The following is a 15917-nucleotide window of genomic DNA, read 5'->3' as shown; positions in this document are numbered from 1 at the left end:
GGCCGTCGACCCCACTTACAGCCTAAAGCCCAGACCCCCGCCCCGGACAAAACTCGAAGCGAAACAACGCGCAGCAACGGGGCGCCACCATGATGGCGTATGCAGTTCTCCCGCCGCTCCGTGCGAGGGCAATTTATGGAACGCGGGGACTACTTCTCCCAGGATGCCCTGCGGAACAGCTGGCCCGCCGCGCAGGATCTCGTGGGTAATGTAGTCCTTTTGCGCCGAGATTTCGGCCGTCTGGTATGATGGACGGTGTTCGCTTCTAGCCTACTGGCGGTTTCGCGGGTTCGCTGGATCAGGCGGCCACTCATTCATTCGCTTTTTAAAAGTTTTATATTTATTGCTGTTCGTAACTCATATTAGTTAGAGAATACAAAGATCGCTTGTCTTTTGGCTTGGCTAATGCTAGGTTACTTCAACCTTGGAAATATTTGTGTAGAGCTTCAAGGGTGCAGTGTACTTTCAAAGACATTTTACAAGTGTATCTCCAGTGAAAAGTGTTCCACATAACTTTGATCCTTTATAACGTCCTCAGTATTTGTTTTGTCTGCACCAACTCTCATATCCAAGAAAGGAAAGAGGAAAGTGTTAGTCGCTCCGTCGTGTCCAACTTTTGTGTCGGACCCTATTTGCCTATGGACTGCAGCCCTCTAGGCTTCTCTGTCCATAGGATTCTCCAGGCAAGAATACTGGACTGGGTTGCCATTCCCCTCTCTAGAGGATCTTCCCAACCCAGGGATGGAACCCGGGTCTCCTGCACTGTGGGCAGATTCTTTACTGTCTGAGTCACCAGAGAAGACCCTCATACCCAAAGGTACACTAAAAATACCTCAAAATCATGCTCTTTTGCCCGCTTGAGCATGTTTGGTGGGCTATTTTGATAGGGTTGTGTTTTTGTTTTTTGTTTTTTTTGGCTCTTCTGGCATCTCCTGTCCGATCCAGCTTCCATCCAAGAACGAATGAGGCAGACGGAGAGAAAATCATTTTGACTTAAGCTAAAGGTTTCAGAGATTGAGAACAGCAATAGTGATAGACAAAGTCACAAGGCAGGAATCAAAGTGAATGCCAGCCTGAGGGATTTGTGTTTGGAACACAGGAGGGACATTTCCGTGGTTGCCGTGTTCAGGATGGTCAAGAGGGAAAGCACTGGAGGAAGAGAACCAGCTAGCAGGCTGAAGGTCTAGCCCAGGAAACCACAGTGGGAATTGCTGGTTCTCAAGTCTCATTTCTCTTGGCAGCCTCCTCTTTGTGACTGTCCTCCCTGGCTCTGAGGCACTCTATTCTGCCACTTCCCTTACTGCCTTTTGGTCGTTTCTTCTTTGCCTTCTGTGCTTCATTTCCCTTTTCCTCAAATTTGAGTAAATATTCCTCAAATTTCCATTCTCAGTTCAAGAATGAGCCCTGGAAGATTAGCTCCTGAGGATACAAGCTCACCCTTGTGCCCAGCTCTATCCCTGCCATCTCAACAGTGACTGGCTCAGTATATGATCTTAATAGATATGTGTTAAATGAATGAATGGTTTATTAACACCACTGTCATTTCCAGGTCTTGGAGCTGTATTTGAAATTTCATCTTTTCCGCATGAAGCAAATCATTTGTGACTCAGAGTATTGCCTGGGCAATGCTTGTTCCATGGTTCCCTCTCTTCCTGTCAGATCCTTTCTCATTAAGTCTCATCCACTTGAGGATGACAACCTTTTAGGGTGGACTGCTGCTTTATCCAGCCCATCCTGCATGTCACTATGAGATCATCGGAAGCTCACCCCAAGCTTATGTTTCTTTACCAAAGAGGCTTTGGTGATTCCTTGGTATCTACTGCAGAAACTCCTCCAGGTCCAAACACTCTTCATACTGTATTTCTTATGACTCAACTATTCTCCAGTTAAAGTGCTTCCAAATATGCCATATGCCTTTCTGCTGCTGTGACCTGAATTGTGTCCTCACTGAAAGGGACATCCACCCTCCCAGATCCTTGTCACTCCATTCATTATAAGGTGAAAGTGAAAGTCGCTCAGTTGTGTCTGACTCTTTGCGACCCCATGGACTATACAGTCTGTGGAATTCTCCAGGCCAGAATACTGGAGTGGGTAGCCTTTCTCTTCTGCAGGGGATCTTCCCAACCCAGAGATCGAAACCAGGTCTTCCTCATTGCAGGCGGATTCTTTATCAGCTGAGCTACCGGGAAATCCCTCCTTCATTATAAGTCCATCTCAAGCTCTAAATCATCCATCTGAAATTTCCATCTTAAAATTTTCAGAGCTCTCTAAACAAGGTATGACCTTCCCTTTCATTCAGGCTTCAGGATGATATGCTCCTCTCTTGTAACCCGTGTCTCTGACAAAGTCAGATACGCTCTTTTTGTCAGTATCTCCAAGACAGAGATTGAACCCTATCTGCCCTGTAGCCCCTGCAGCAGTCCACACTAAAAATATTAGTTGCATTTTCATTAATAACACTAACATATGGAGATCAAACCAGTCAATCCTAAAGGAAGTCAACCCTGAATATTCATTGGAAGGACTAATGCTGAAGCTGAAGCTCCAATACTTTGGCCACCTGATGCGAAGAGGCGATTCATTGAAAAAGACCCTGATGCTGGGAAAGATTGAAGGCAGGAGGAGAATGGGACGACAGAGGATAAGATGGTTGGATACCATCACCGATTCAATGGACATGAGTTTGAGCAAGCTCTGGGAGAGAGTGAAGGACTTGGAAGCCTGGCATGCTGCAGTCCATGGGGTTACAGAGAGTCAGACATGACTTAGCGACTGAACAACAATGTGGCTTTTTAGTTTATGGTGAAAATTTAAATCTTTTATTTGCTCGACAGAGAATTGAAGTTGGATCTTTAAAGCCGTTGACTAGACTCTGGGCCATAAAAGTTTCACCCAAGTGTTTTTAGCAGGTAAAGTGCTGCTCAAGGAAGATTAATGATGCTTTTTTAAAGTGTGAGCATTTATTCTGTGCCAGGCAGGTGCAAAGGGTTTCCAAACACTATCTCATTTAATTCTCATAACATTCCCATGAGATGGGTAGTGATGTCATTCCCATTTTATGGATAAGGAAACTGAGGTACTGAGAGGTAAATAGTTTCTGCAAAGTGACACAGCAAGTAAATCTCAAACCAAGACTTGAACCCTGTTGATCTGGCTCTAGGAGCTGTGCTCTTAACCACTGATCCTATAACAGTGAAAAGGAAAAAAAGAGTAATGAATTTTTCTTTTTTTCTTTCCCTTTCTTGAGAACAAAGAAGACTAAAAGAACCTTGAGCAGACCTGATTATTCCTAGTTTTTACTTTAAGTGTTCCTAATTTATAATCGGTAACTAATTTGCTTTCCTCAAAACTACATCCTGCACTTACTACCCTCTTACTCCATGCTAAATACATCTTGTCCTTCACTATGCTCTCTTCAGACCACCATTGGTAGCTTTTTGCATTTCAGAAAGGAGGTGGCAGTGCAATAAACCAGAAACAAACAGACCCAATTACCAGGCTACCTGACAGCAGTTATGACTGTTTTTGAGACAATGCAAGAGGAAGAAGAATGCAACATTCTATTAATATATGATCCCTCAGATTCCTCATGACAGGGCACAGTTTCTGAGGCGCTAAACCGCTGTGTTTCCTCCTTGGTCAGCTGAGGGAGGGACCCGGGTGAGAGAAGGTGAGGAGTTTTTAGTCCATGGATTGGAGCCCACCAGGTTGTGTTGTGTGTGTTCAGTTGCGAAGTCATGTCCGACTCTGTGTGACTCCCTGGACTGCAGCACACCGGGCTTCCTTCTCCTTCACTATCTCCTAGAGTTTGCTCAAACTCCTGTCCATTGAGTCGGTGATGCCATCTCATTCTCTGTCACCCCCTTCTCCTTTTGCCTTCAATCTTTCCCAGCATCAGGGTCTTTTCCAATGAGTTGGCTTTTCCCATCGTGTAGCCTCAGTATAGGAGCTTCCAATGAGTATTCAGGGTTGATTTCCTTTATTTAGGATTGACTGGTTTGATCTCCTGGAAGTCCAAGGTACTCTCAAGAGTTTTCTCCAGCACCACAATTTGAAAGGTTAGCTGACCTCAAAACTCTAGCTCTAAGGTTCTTGATTCTGGACCTGGTGAAAGTTTCTCTTCTGCTATCCACTTTCCCCTTGGTGCTGCCCATGGGCATCGTGAGCAGGGCCTGCTGATGCAGACATCACACCCAGAGGCCCACCCCAGCCAGAAGTCCCCCAGAGATCCCATAGATGTTTGGGGACTCACTTATGAAAGTGTTCATTTTTTGGGGCCAACTATTCTGAGGCTCATGGTTACTTTTGCACATTCTTTGGGATTTTTGCCACAAATGGTTGAAGGCAGGGAAAAAACCAGGACCCTGGCCTGAAAAACTTGCAGTTTTATTTATCAGTATTCTTTGTTTCCCTGTAACACAACGTTTGTGTTACTTGATATATTTACTATATTGATCTATACCCAATACTATAAGCCAGAATCTTTCATACTAAAACTTATGTCTTATTAGTGAGTTATAAAATCTATTCAGAGGGGATTGTGATCAGCGTTTAAAGAGAGAGAAAGGACTCCCCTGGTGATCCAGTGGTCAAGAATCTGACTGCCAGTGCAGGCAACGTGGGTTTGATCCCTGGTCCAGAAAGATTCCACATGCCCCGAAGCAGCTGGAGCAGTTATTCCTGGGAGCCACAGCTACAGAACCTGCCTGCAAGCCACGTCTAGTGCGGTCTGTGCACCTGGAGCCTGTTCTCCGCAAGAGAAGCCACCTCTGTGAGAAGCCCGCACACGGCAATGAAGAGTAACCCCCACCTGCCGCAACCAGAGAAAGTCCACTTGCAGCCATATATTAATGAATGTTTAAAAACAGAAATGTAGAAGAGATAGGATTGGATTGAATAAAAAAAAATCAGAGTAGTAAGAGTAAAGGTTGTTATGTTGAACTTTTGTTTCTGAAACATAGATGCACCATTGTGTAGTCAGTTCGGTTCAGTCACTCAGTAGTGTCCGACTGTTTGTGACCCCATGAACTGCAGCCTGCCAGGCCTCCCTGTCCATCACCATCTCCCGGAGTCCCCCAGACCCATGTCCATTGAGTCGGTGATGCCATCCAACCATCTCATCCTCCGTTGTCCCCTTCTCCTCCCACCTTCAATCTTTCCCAGCATCAGGGGCTTTTCAAGTGAGTCAGCTCTTCACATCAGGTGGCCAAAATATTGGAATTTCAGTTTCAACATCAGTCCTACCAATGAACACCCAGGACTGATTTCCTTTAGGATGGATTAGTTGGATCTCCTTGCAGTCAAAGGGACTCTCAAGAGTCTTCTCCAACACCACAGTTCAAAAGCATCAATGCTTTGGTGCTCAGCTTTCTTTATAGTTCAACTCTCACATCCATACATGACCACTGGAAAAACCATAGCCTCAACTAGAAGGACCTTTGTGGACAAAGTAATGTCTCTGCTTTTGAATATGCTGTCTAGGTTGGTCATAATTTTCCTTCCAAGGAGTAAGCGTCCTTTAATTTCATGGCTGCAGTCACCATCTGCAGTGATTTTGGAGCCACCAAAAATAAAGTCAGCCACTGTTTCCACTATCTCCCCATCTATTTGCCATGAAGTGATGGGACCAGATGCTATGATCTTAGTTTTCTGAATGTTGGGCTTTAAGCCAACTTTTTCACTCTCCTCTTTCACTTTCATTAAGAGGCTCTTTAGTTCTTTGCTTTCTGCCATAAGGGTGGTATCATCTGCATGTCTGAGGTTATTGATATTTCTCCCAGCAATCTTGATTCCAGCTTGTGCTTCCTCCAGCCCAGCATTTCTCATGATGAACTCTGCATATAAGTTAAATAAGCAGGTTCTCCCTTGTCTGGGGAGTATATGTTCCAAGATCCCCAGTGGATGCCTAACACTGTGGATAGCACGGAACCCTGAACGATGTTCTTTCCTCTGTGTATGTATCTATGATAAAGTTTATTTGTAAATGAGGCACAGTTAGAGAATATCCAAATGGTCAGCATCACTATTCTTGCACTTTGGAGCCATTATTACACAAGGGTTATTTGAAAATAAATACTGCAGAACAACAATGGTGTATCTGATAACCCAAACTGGCTGCTAGGTGACTGATAGGCAGGTAGTGTATACACGTGTGTACAGCATGGATTCTCTGACCAGATGATTTATCCCCCAGCAGGACAGAGTGGGATGGTACAAGATTTCATCACACTGCTCAGATTGGTGCGCAGTTGAAAACTTAGGAATTGTGTATTTCGGGAATTTTCCATGTAGTATTTTCAGCAAACCCACAAGTAACTGGGGACTTCTGTTCTGAGTTGCAGTGTTTATGTAAAATATCGCTGGGGATCCTGACCTAAGTTGTTTAAGAGTCACTGTCTTCAACCACCTACAGACCATGCAGCAGCCTCTGTAACACAGTCAAACTTTGCCCACGGCGGGCTCCAAGTAGGGAGAACAAAACTATTTCGAAATACGAGAATAGGAGCGTAGAGCTTCTATTCATGTTAATTTCTTGATGCCTAACAGCCTTATTGAGGTAAATTGGCCCATGATAAAGTGCACAAATGTGGCTCTCAGAATTTGAGGAGTCTAGGGCTACAGTCTGTGGGGTTGCAAAAGAGTCGATGTGACTTAGGGACTAAACCCACCACTGCCCCCACTAGCAGGCATAAGGAGAGGCTCAGGCAGACAAAGTTTATTGTACTTAGGTCCTAGAGACACGGCCATGGCACCCCATGCAGGGCCATATGGAGAAGCACCAGGTTTGGTCAGGAGGCCATGGCCATTACTGGAGTTTTTGTGGAAAGACAAGACAGGGAAGGGCAAACAGATTAGGACTGGCAAATCTGAATGATTTTTACAGGCTCTATGTTATAAGGGTGGTCTCTGGTTGCCTGGTCCTTGTTCCTAGGATGGTGAAGGCAGGGAAATGGTGCCACTTATGGCTCTGGATTGGTTTGTTTCTGCATATCAAAGGCATGCTCCCAGCTGGGCCTTATGCTGTCTGAGAATTGACCAGCCCATGGGGGGGTAGTTTCTCCTCAGCCAGAAGGGTTTTCAAGATGCCCAAACATCATAATATACAGAAAATTAAAAATACAGGAAGCATTGCATGTAGATAGGGTAGGGCGTCCCCAGAAAGAGGGAACAAGGCATGGCTTTCTTGACATAAGAAGAGCCATTTTTGGCCTTAAACCTGGCTACAATGTTTGTCTCACTTGAACAGGTCTCAGTATTTAATGTGTGTGTTAGTTGCTCAGTCTTGTCTGACTCTTTGCAACCCCATGGGCTGTAGCCCACCAGGTTCTTCTGTCCATGGGATTCTCCAGGCAGGAATAGGGAGTGGGTTGCTGAAGGAAAGCTACATGGCTCAAAATAGCCTGGAGTAAAAATCTCCCCTCCGGGTCCTCCCCACCATTCTATACAGAATAAAGAACTTTCTCCCCGGAAGAAAGGAATGGATATTAAGATTGATTACGTTCAGCTCCCAGACGATCTCAGTTTCTGACCGGTCTCAGGAATTCCTTGCCCCAGTTGTTGAAAGCTAACTAATCAAAAATAATCATGAGGAAAAATAGACCCCCTCAAAACGATGTATCTCTGCATATACCTGTTTTCTATATATATCTACTCTCTTGACTTAGCGCAGCAGCTCACTAATCTGACTGCTGCCCCTTCTCACCTCATTAAAGATGATGCGTTCCTGTAAAGTGCTGGTCTCATTCTTTTTCTGAACCTCGCCTTCTCTAGTTCCCTTACCTTACATTTTTGGTGCCGAAACCCAGGAGCCTGGGGTTCCTTCTCGTTCTCATTCTCCATGGCCAGCTCTTCTGAGCGTGGAAACCTGCTGAGCTCACTTTGCCACCGGGCTTTCAAGACCTCCTCGAGAGGACCCCTGCACCCTCGTGAGCGGTACAAGCCCTGTGTAAGAACTTTATTAGTTTTCCACGTACCCCGAGGAATATTGGCCTCTCTCTCTCTTTCTCTCTCTTCCTCTTTTCTTTCCACTCTCTTTTTCGCAAGACCAACCAACTCCAGGACAGAGGCCTTTTGCCATTCGACCTCCCTCCATCCACCACGAATTCTCACTGACCCAGTAGCCCAGGTAAGCTCGGACTGTACTCTAGGGCACCATAGACTATCGTCCTTTCTGGGTTCCCAGGGAACCCTCCAGCCTTTTTCCTTTTTGTACATTCTCAACAAGGACACGCCTTAGGGATTCTGTGCCAAAAACGAGGGGACATGTGGGGACCTCTAACTTACTTATTCAAACAACTTGATCTCATCACGTTCGGATGGCCACCTCGTCTCCAGGCCTTAGCTGCAACTACCTTCTTAATACCTGAAGCCCAAAAACTAACTCGAAACACTCCTTTAAAGGTATGCTCTCCTCATTCCTTCAAAGATTTACTCTCTCACCGGGCTTTCCTTTCTCTGCCCCCTGCTGGACTACAGATCCTCCACGCACACCTCCTCGACCCATCCCTTTCTTTTATGCCTTGTAAATCTCTTAATCCTGCTAGCTTACTCCCTACACCAGATCCAGAAGCAGAACGCCTATCTCATGACTGTGTTCAGACCTTAGATATGACACTTAATCCCTTTGAACGTATAACCAATCAGCCTATGGTTGACCCCACAGTCCCACCCTGGTTCACAGATGGCAGTTCCCAGAAAGAAGCCCCATTTGGGGCTGGATACACTATAGTCCAGCTTCCCTGGTGGTGCAGAAGTTAAAGTGTCTGCCTGCAATGTGGGAGACCTAGGTTCGACCCCTGGGTTGGGAAGATCCCCTGGAGAAGGAAATGGCAACCCACTCCAGTATTCTTGCCTGGAGAATCCCATGGACGGAGGAGTTTGGTGGGCTACAGTCCACGGGTCGCAAAGAGTTGGACACGACTGAGCGACTTCACTTTCACTTTTCTTTCACACTATAGTCCAGGGACAGCCTGACAAAGTTATACCCCCCGCCTCATCAAAGCCGCACTCCCAGCTCACACATCCTCACAGTAGGCTGAACTGATAGCTCTTACACAAGCTTTGACCTTAGCCAAAGACCAAAAGGTAAACATTTACACGGACTCCAAATATGTCTATAACATATTACATTCTAACATTATAATCTGGAGGAAGAAGGGATTCCTAACTCAGAAGGGCACACCTATTCTCAATGCATCCATTATTTCTGAACTCCTCCATGTGGCTCAGCTCCCAAAACAAGCTGCTGTAATACATTGCCGGGGACATCAGCAACATGGCCCTATCTCCTTTTATAACAACATAGCAGATCACAGGCAAAGCGGCAGCCGCCTCTGTTAGTCCTGTCTTTACTGTAGCCCAGATTGACGAGCCTAACATCCACACATTACTTTCACATTTACATTCTCCTTTCCACCCCTCTGCAAAAGTACTTAAGACTTTCCTTCAGAACTTTATTGAGCGAAAAATGATGTGACTTATTTAAATAATCTGACCCAAATTTGTACCACTTGTCAGTGGACAAACCCTAATTCTAACATTCGCCCCACTCCTTTCCCCACCCACCAAATTCTCGGACATCTTCCCACACAAGACTGGCAGGTAGATTTCACCCACATGCCACCCGTAAAAAGGGTTAAATTCCTCCTAGTCTTTGTAGATACATTTTCTGGATGTATTGAAACTTCCCAACTACTAACAAGCCCTACTGTGGCTCACCTTAATCTTACTGAAATCCTCACCAGGTTTGGAATGCCTTCCTCCCTCCAGTCTGACAACAACATGAACCCTTCAAATTCCTTGGAAGTTTCACATTCCTTATCACCCCTGGTCCTCCGGTAAGGTTGAGAGAGCCTAAAAGAAACTCCGATCAAATTAACAATTGAACTTCATCAAGATTGGATTAAACTCCTCCCTTTAGCCCTCTTAAAGGTCCGGGCCTTACCGAAAACCCCTCTAAATATCAGTCCATTCGAGGGAGGATACGGGAGGCCCAAAATGCCCTTGGGACTCACCCTCTGCCATGACAGCCCCAAACTGCCATCCTACCTTCCTTTTCCTTTACTTGCCCAGATACGAGATGCCCTTTGGCAACATATGAAAAACCGACTCCCTCAACCACATCCCGATCTCCTGTACCCATCCCTCCAAATAAGAGACAGTCTGTATGACAGTTCAGTCCCACTCAGGTCTAACCCCTAAATGGCAAGGATCCCCCTACATGGTAATTCTGCTGACCCTTACCACTGCAAAATTAAAAGAAATCACCCCCTGGGTGCACATTACTCAACTGAAAAAGGTTATGCAGCCCAATGATGAGAATGCTTACCAGACTAATCCTTATCAAGTTTCTCACACGGGCCCTACAACTCTAAAATTCTCACGGCTCCCACCAGTCCCAGCTGACGATGGATGAATCTATTGGTTTCACGCTACGATTATTTCTGAAACAACTCCTGGCCGGTATCTGTGTTGAGAGTCCTCGAGGATCCACATTTAAACACGTTGAAGATTACATCTTCACCCTGTGGCTGCAGGGAACCTTTGATAACTTTTACCCTTTTGAAATCCAATTCTTCTCCATAGTAGTCTATCTTATAATCACTTCCCCAAATGTTGGTTAACATCTTCTTATCTTCTTTCTTTCCTCTGACCCAAGAACTCTTTCAAAACCCTAACCTCAACTATCTATTCCGGACCCTTAATTTAACCCATACTCTCCTTAATGCTTCTAACCCACAATTGGCTAAAGACTGCTGGATATGTCTGGGAGACATATCTGGAATCTCTGGGAGATTCAGCCCACCCCACATCCATCCTTGACTGGACCACTGGTAACATATCTGTATACCACTCATACCATGGGAAGCCTTTATTTGTCCCATATCTTAAATATCTTCACACTAATGACCAAATCTGGAATTTGGACAAACTCTTAGAATCTTTACTCACTGACCTTCCCTCCTACAACAGAAAACCTCCAGTAAGAGGCCCTATTGCTGAGAGTAACACTATTACAACCAGCTCCTTTTTGTGTATCTAGAAATTCCTGAAACAGTTCATATGACCAACCTGTGGGCATAATCCCTGAACCCATGTGTAACCATACCTCCACTTTTCTCTTTGCCACTGGAAAAGCTGTATATAATGTTTCTGATCCTACAGGACACTCTTTTACCTTTACAGGATGGTTTCCCAAAGCACACTCCTCCACATCTTCCATCACTGGGGCCACCTTAGCAGGGTCCCTGACCATTCTTGAACGAACGATCAACCCCATCCCCTGCCCCGACTCCTCTTTGCCATCAACTTCAGCTGTTGTATTGTGACACCTGGCCTGTTTTTCTTGTGTGGGATGTTTACATACCTCTGTTTACCTACTAATTGGACGAGAATCTGCACCCTGGTATATTCCAGTCCGAACATTTTTATAGCCCCCAATGATCAACCCCCTACTTATTCCTCTCATTTACAAGCAAATGAAACGAGTCATTCATTTCATTCCCCTCTTAGTGGGACTAGGAATAGTGGCTGGAATTGGAACAGGAACTGCCAGCCTAAATACCTCCATCCAAAACTGCTGCTATTGCTAAGTCACTTCAGTCGTGTCCGACTCTGTGTGACCCCATAGACGGCAGCCCACCAGCTCCCCCGTCCCTGGGATTCTCCAGGCAAGAACACCAGAGTGGGTTGCCATTTCCTTCTCCAAAACTACCAGGCACTATCTAAAGACCTATCAGACAGCCTCCAGGAAATAGCCCAAGGTCTAATAACTATCCAAAATCAACTTGATTCCTTGACGGCTGTAGTGTTACAAAATAGAAGGGGATTAGATCTACTAACTGAAGAAAAGGGAGGTTTGTGCCTTTTTCTGGACAAATCCTGCTGCTTCTATGTTAACCAGTTGGGTGTTGTCCAGGGAGCTGCAAAAAAACCTTACAGATCGAGCCTCTCGATTTGGCCAGAGAGTAAGCAACTCCTGGCAGTCATGGTTGATGGATTGGAACTGGATGCCTTGGGTTTTGCCCCTTCTCAGACCATTCATATTTATTATCCTCCTATTCACATTTGGACCTTGTTTGTTTAATCTTTTCCAGAGATTCCTCCAGAACCGAATCCAAGCCATTTCCCAAGATCAAGTCAAGACTGTTCTTCTGCTTGAGACCCTGGCAGCTAGGATAGAAAATCAACACTACAGGCCTTACTTCCTTCCTCCCAGACACTAACCCCCGACCCTCATTTACCAGCACGAAGAAGCCCTGAACATTGACAACGCCTATCCCTCTTTCTCTTTTTATATATTCCTTAGGGTCTGGAATGAAGGGAAACTACAAGGCTCAAAATCAGTTCAGTTCAGTTCAGTTCAGTCGCTCAGTCGTGTCCGACTCTTTGCGACCCCATGAATCGCAGCATGCCAGGCCTCCCTGTCCATCACCAATTCCCGGAGTTCACTCAAACTCACGTCCATGGAGTCAGTGATGCCATCCAGCCATCTCGTCCTCTGTCGTCCCCTTCTCCTCCTGCCCCCAATCCCTCCCAGCATCAGAGTCTTTTCCAATGAGTCAACTCTTTGCATGAGGTGGCCAAAGTACTGGAGTTTCAGCTTTAGCATCATTCCTTCCAAAGAACACCCAGGACTGATCTCCTTTAGGATGGACTGGTTGGATCTCCTTGCAGTCCAAGGGACTCTCAAGAGTCTTCTCCAACACCACAGTTCAAAAGCATCAATTCTTCAGCACTCAGCTTTCTTCACAGTCCAACTCTCACATCCATACATGGCCACTGGAAAAACCATAGCCTGGACTAGATGGGCCTTTTTTGGCAAAGTAACGTCTCTGCCTCTCAAAATAGCCTGGAGTAAAAAACTCCCCTCCAGGTCCTCCCCACCATTCTATACAGAATAAAGAACTTCTTCCCCTGAAGAAAGGAATGGACGTTAAGATTGATTACATTCAGCTTCCAGCCGATCCCAGTCTCCGGCCGGTCTCAGGAATTTCTTGCCCCAGTTGTTGAAAGCTAACCAATCAAAAATAATCATGAGGAAAAACAGACCCCCTCAAAACGATGTATCTCCACATGTATATGTTTTCTATATATATCTACTCTCTTCTTGACTTAGCGCAGCACCTCACTAATCTGACTGCTGCCCCTTCTCGCCTCATTAAAGGTGATGTGTTTCTGTAAAGTGTCAGTGTTGTTCTTTTTCTGAACCTCATCTTCTCTAGTTCCTTTACCTTATAGTTGCCATTCCCTTCTCCAGGGATATTCCCAACCCAGGGATTGAACCTGGGTCTTGCACACTGCCAGCAGATTCTTTACTGTCTGAGCCACTGGGGAAGCCCTGATTAATAAACACATGATTATTGATAGCCCAGTAATTAATAAACACTTGATTAATAGGAGACAAAGTAATATGTTTTCTGTTCAGTTCAGTTCAGTTCATTCGCTCAGTCATGTCCAACTCTTTGTTACCCCATGAACCGCATGCCAGGCCTCCCTGTCCATCACCAACTCCCGGAGTTTACCCAAACTCATGTCCATTGAATCAGTGATGCCATCCAGCCATCTCATCCTCTGTCGTCCCCTTCTCCTCCTGCCCTCAATCTTCCCCAGCATCAGGGGCTTTTCCAGTGAGTCAGCTCTTCGCATCAGGTGGCCAAAGTATTGGAATTTCAGCTTCAACATCAGTCCTTCCAATGAACATCCAGGACTGATTTCCTTTAGGATGGATTAGTTGGATCTCCTTGCAGTCCAAGGGTCTCTCAAGAGTCTTCCCCAACACCACAGTTCAAAAGCATCAATTCTTCGGTGCTCAGCTTTCTTTATAGTCCAACTCTCACATCCGTACATGACTACTGGAAAAACCATAGCCTTGACTAGATGTACCTTTGTTGACAAAGTAATGTCTCTGCTTTTGAATATGCTGTCTAGGTTGGTCATAACTTTCCTTCCAAGGAGTAAGGTGTCTTTTAATTTCATGGCTGCAGTCACCATCTGCAGTGATTTTGGAGCCACCACAAATAAAGTCAGCCACTGTTTCCCCATCTATTTCCCATGAAGTGATGGGACTGGATGCCATGATCTTAGTTTTCCAAATGTTGAGCTTTAAGCCAACTTTCACTCTCCTCTTTCACTCTCCTCTTTCACTTTCATCAAGAGGCTCTTTAGTTCTTCACTTTCTGCCATAAGAGTGGTGTCATCTGCATATCTGAGGTTATTGATATTTCTCCCGGGAATCTTGATTCCAGCTTATGCTTCTTCCAGCCCAGCGTTTCTCATGACGTACTCTGCATATAAGTTAAATAAGCAAGGTGACAAAATACAGGCTTGACATACTCCTTTTCCTATTTGGAACCAGTATGTTGTTCTGTATCCAGTTCTAACTGTTGCTTCCTGACCTGCATACAGGTTTCTCAAGAGGCAGGTCAGGTGGTCTGGTATTCCCATCTCCTTCAGAATTTTTCACAGTTTATTGTGATCCACATAGTCAAAGGCTTTGGCATAGTCAATGAAGCAGAAATAGATGTTTTTCTGGAACTCTCTTGCTTTTTAAATGATCCAGCGGATGTTGGAAATTTGATCTCTGTTTTCTCTGCCTTTTTTAAAACCAGTTTGAACATCTGGAATTTCACGGTTCACGTAATGCTGAAGCCTGGCTTGGAGAATTTTGTTTTCTGTTATGGAACATTAATGACCAGAGATGTATCAATGTCAGTTACATAACAAATCACTGGCCACAGGCATTAGTTTCTGCAAAAATGCCCCAGTCAATAATGAATTAAGAGAAGTGTAGGGATGAAGGCGCAAAGGAAAAGCAGCCAAGATATAATAGTTGAACCATAAAACACTCCGTGTTCCTCCTCAAGGGGTAGACAGAACATTCTGATACTTATCTCTGAGTTCTGAAGGAGCCATGGTCCCCACCACGTGGAGTAAGGAATAACCATGTTGACCTCTTCTAACATCAGTCAACTCAGAGTGTTGACCTTGGCTTCAATTCTATGCTAAATTCTCTGCTCGTGCCCCTTTGTGAATATGCATGTACCTTTAGCTTGAAGCTTCCCCAGTTTGGCTGTTGGGGAGACACGGTTTGGGGCAAAATCTCCAGTTTTCTCATTACTTGCTGCAAGTAATAAATCCTTCTTTCTTATCATCTTGGCCTGGTTGTATCTTTTGGCTCAACGCTTATCAGGAGGCACACCCAGTTTTACTGGTAATGGTATGCCTTCTTTTCTCATGGATAAATACCTATGAATGATAGGTTATATGGCATTCAATATATTTATCTGCTGGGTTATATGGCGTTCGATATATTTATCTTTTTAAGAATCTGCCAAAATACTGTATAGTCTCACCAGCAGTCTATGAGAGGTCCAGCTTTTCCGTGTGTTCACCAACATGTAGTATGGTCAGTGTTCATAATTTTAGCCAGACGAATATGTGTATATAAATTTAATTGTGTTTTTAAGTTGATTTCAGTAACATCAGTCATAGTAGAGACTCCTGTCAACCTCAAGTTCACTGCCAGTGAGGAGGTCAGTGGCAAGGGGCTTCAGATCTTTCCTTGGAATCTGGGATGCCAATCACTTTCTGGGCAAAGAATCTTTGGTAATCTGAAGATAAAAATCCAAATTTTCCTTTGGGACCAATTGAAAAACCAACTTGATTGAAATTTACTTTCCTTTTGCCTTTCTGAGTCATCAGATTCCAAAAGCATTGCTTAAGAATTCTGTTTCTGAAAGGGAATTGCAGGACAATGCTGCTGCCCATGGCAAAGATCAAAAGCTACCTCATCTGGAAAGCATACTACTACCTGTTTCGTTTCAGCAAATGCTTCGCACTCACTATCTTTCTTCTGAGTAAATCATTGGCAATGAATGTCACTTTTTTTTTTTTTTAATGAATGTCTAAATGCACGC

The 15917-nt window shown here is 44.8% G+C and overlaps 1 protein-coding gene and 1 long non-coding RNA gene across 40 annotated transcripts in view; one reads left to right on the top strand and one right to left on the bottom strand.

The window, feature by feature from the left end:
* The window catches only part of USP40 (ubiquitin specific peptidase 40), an 89594-nt gene extending 89430 nt beyond the window's left edge, over positions 1–164 (bottom strand). For 38 of the 39 annotated variants that reach the window (XR_015155213.1, XR_015155215.1, XR_015155221.1 and 35 more), the window contains exon 1: positions 20–164. The gene's annotated coding sequence lies outside the window, so the exon portion shown is untranslated. The remainder of the gene's footprint in view (positions 1–19) is intronic. The other variant, XM_086377302.1, reaches the window with a different exon arrangement.
* On the top strand, positions 66–13183 carry LOC147374929 (uncharacterized). The gene is made up of 2 exons (XR_015155311.1): positions 66–205; positions 12096–13183. It is a non-coding gene; the product is annotated as an uncharacterized LOC147374929 (long non-coding RNA).
* The last annotated feature ends 2734 nt before the right edge of the window (positions 13184–15917 follow it).

This window comes from Bos grunniens, chromosome 3 (genome assembly GCF_055505025.1).
Source record: "Bos grunniens cultivar Pamir isolate PY7600 chromosome 3, Bosgru_T2T1.0, whole genome shotgun sequence".
Lineage (NCBI taxonomy): Eukaryota > Metazoa > Chordata > Mammalia > Artiodactyla > Bovidae > Bos > Bos grunniens.
This window is presented reverse-complemented; position numbering and strand designations above follow the sequence as displayed.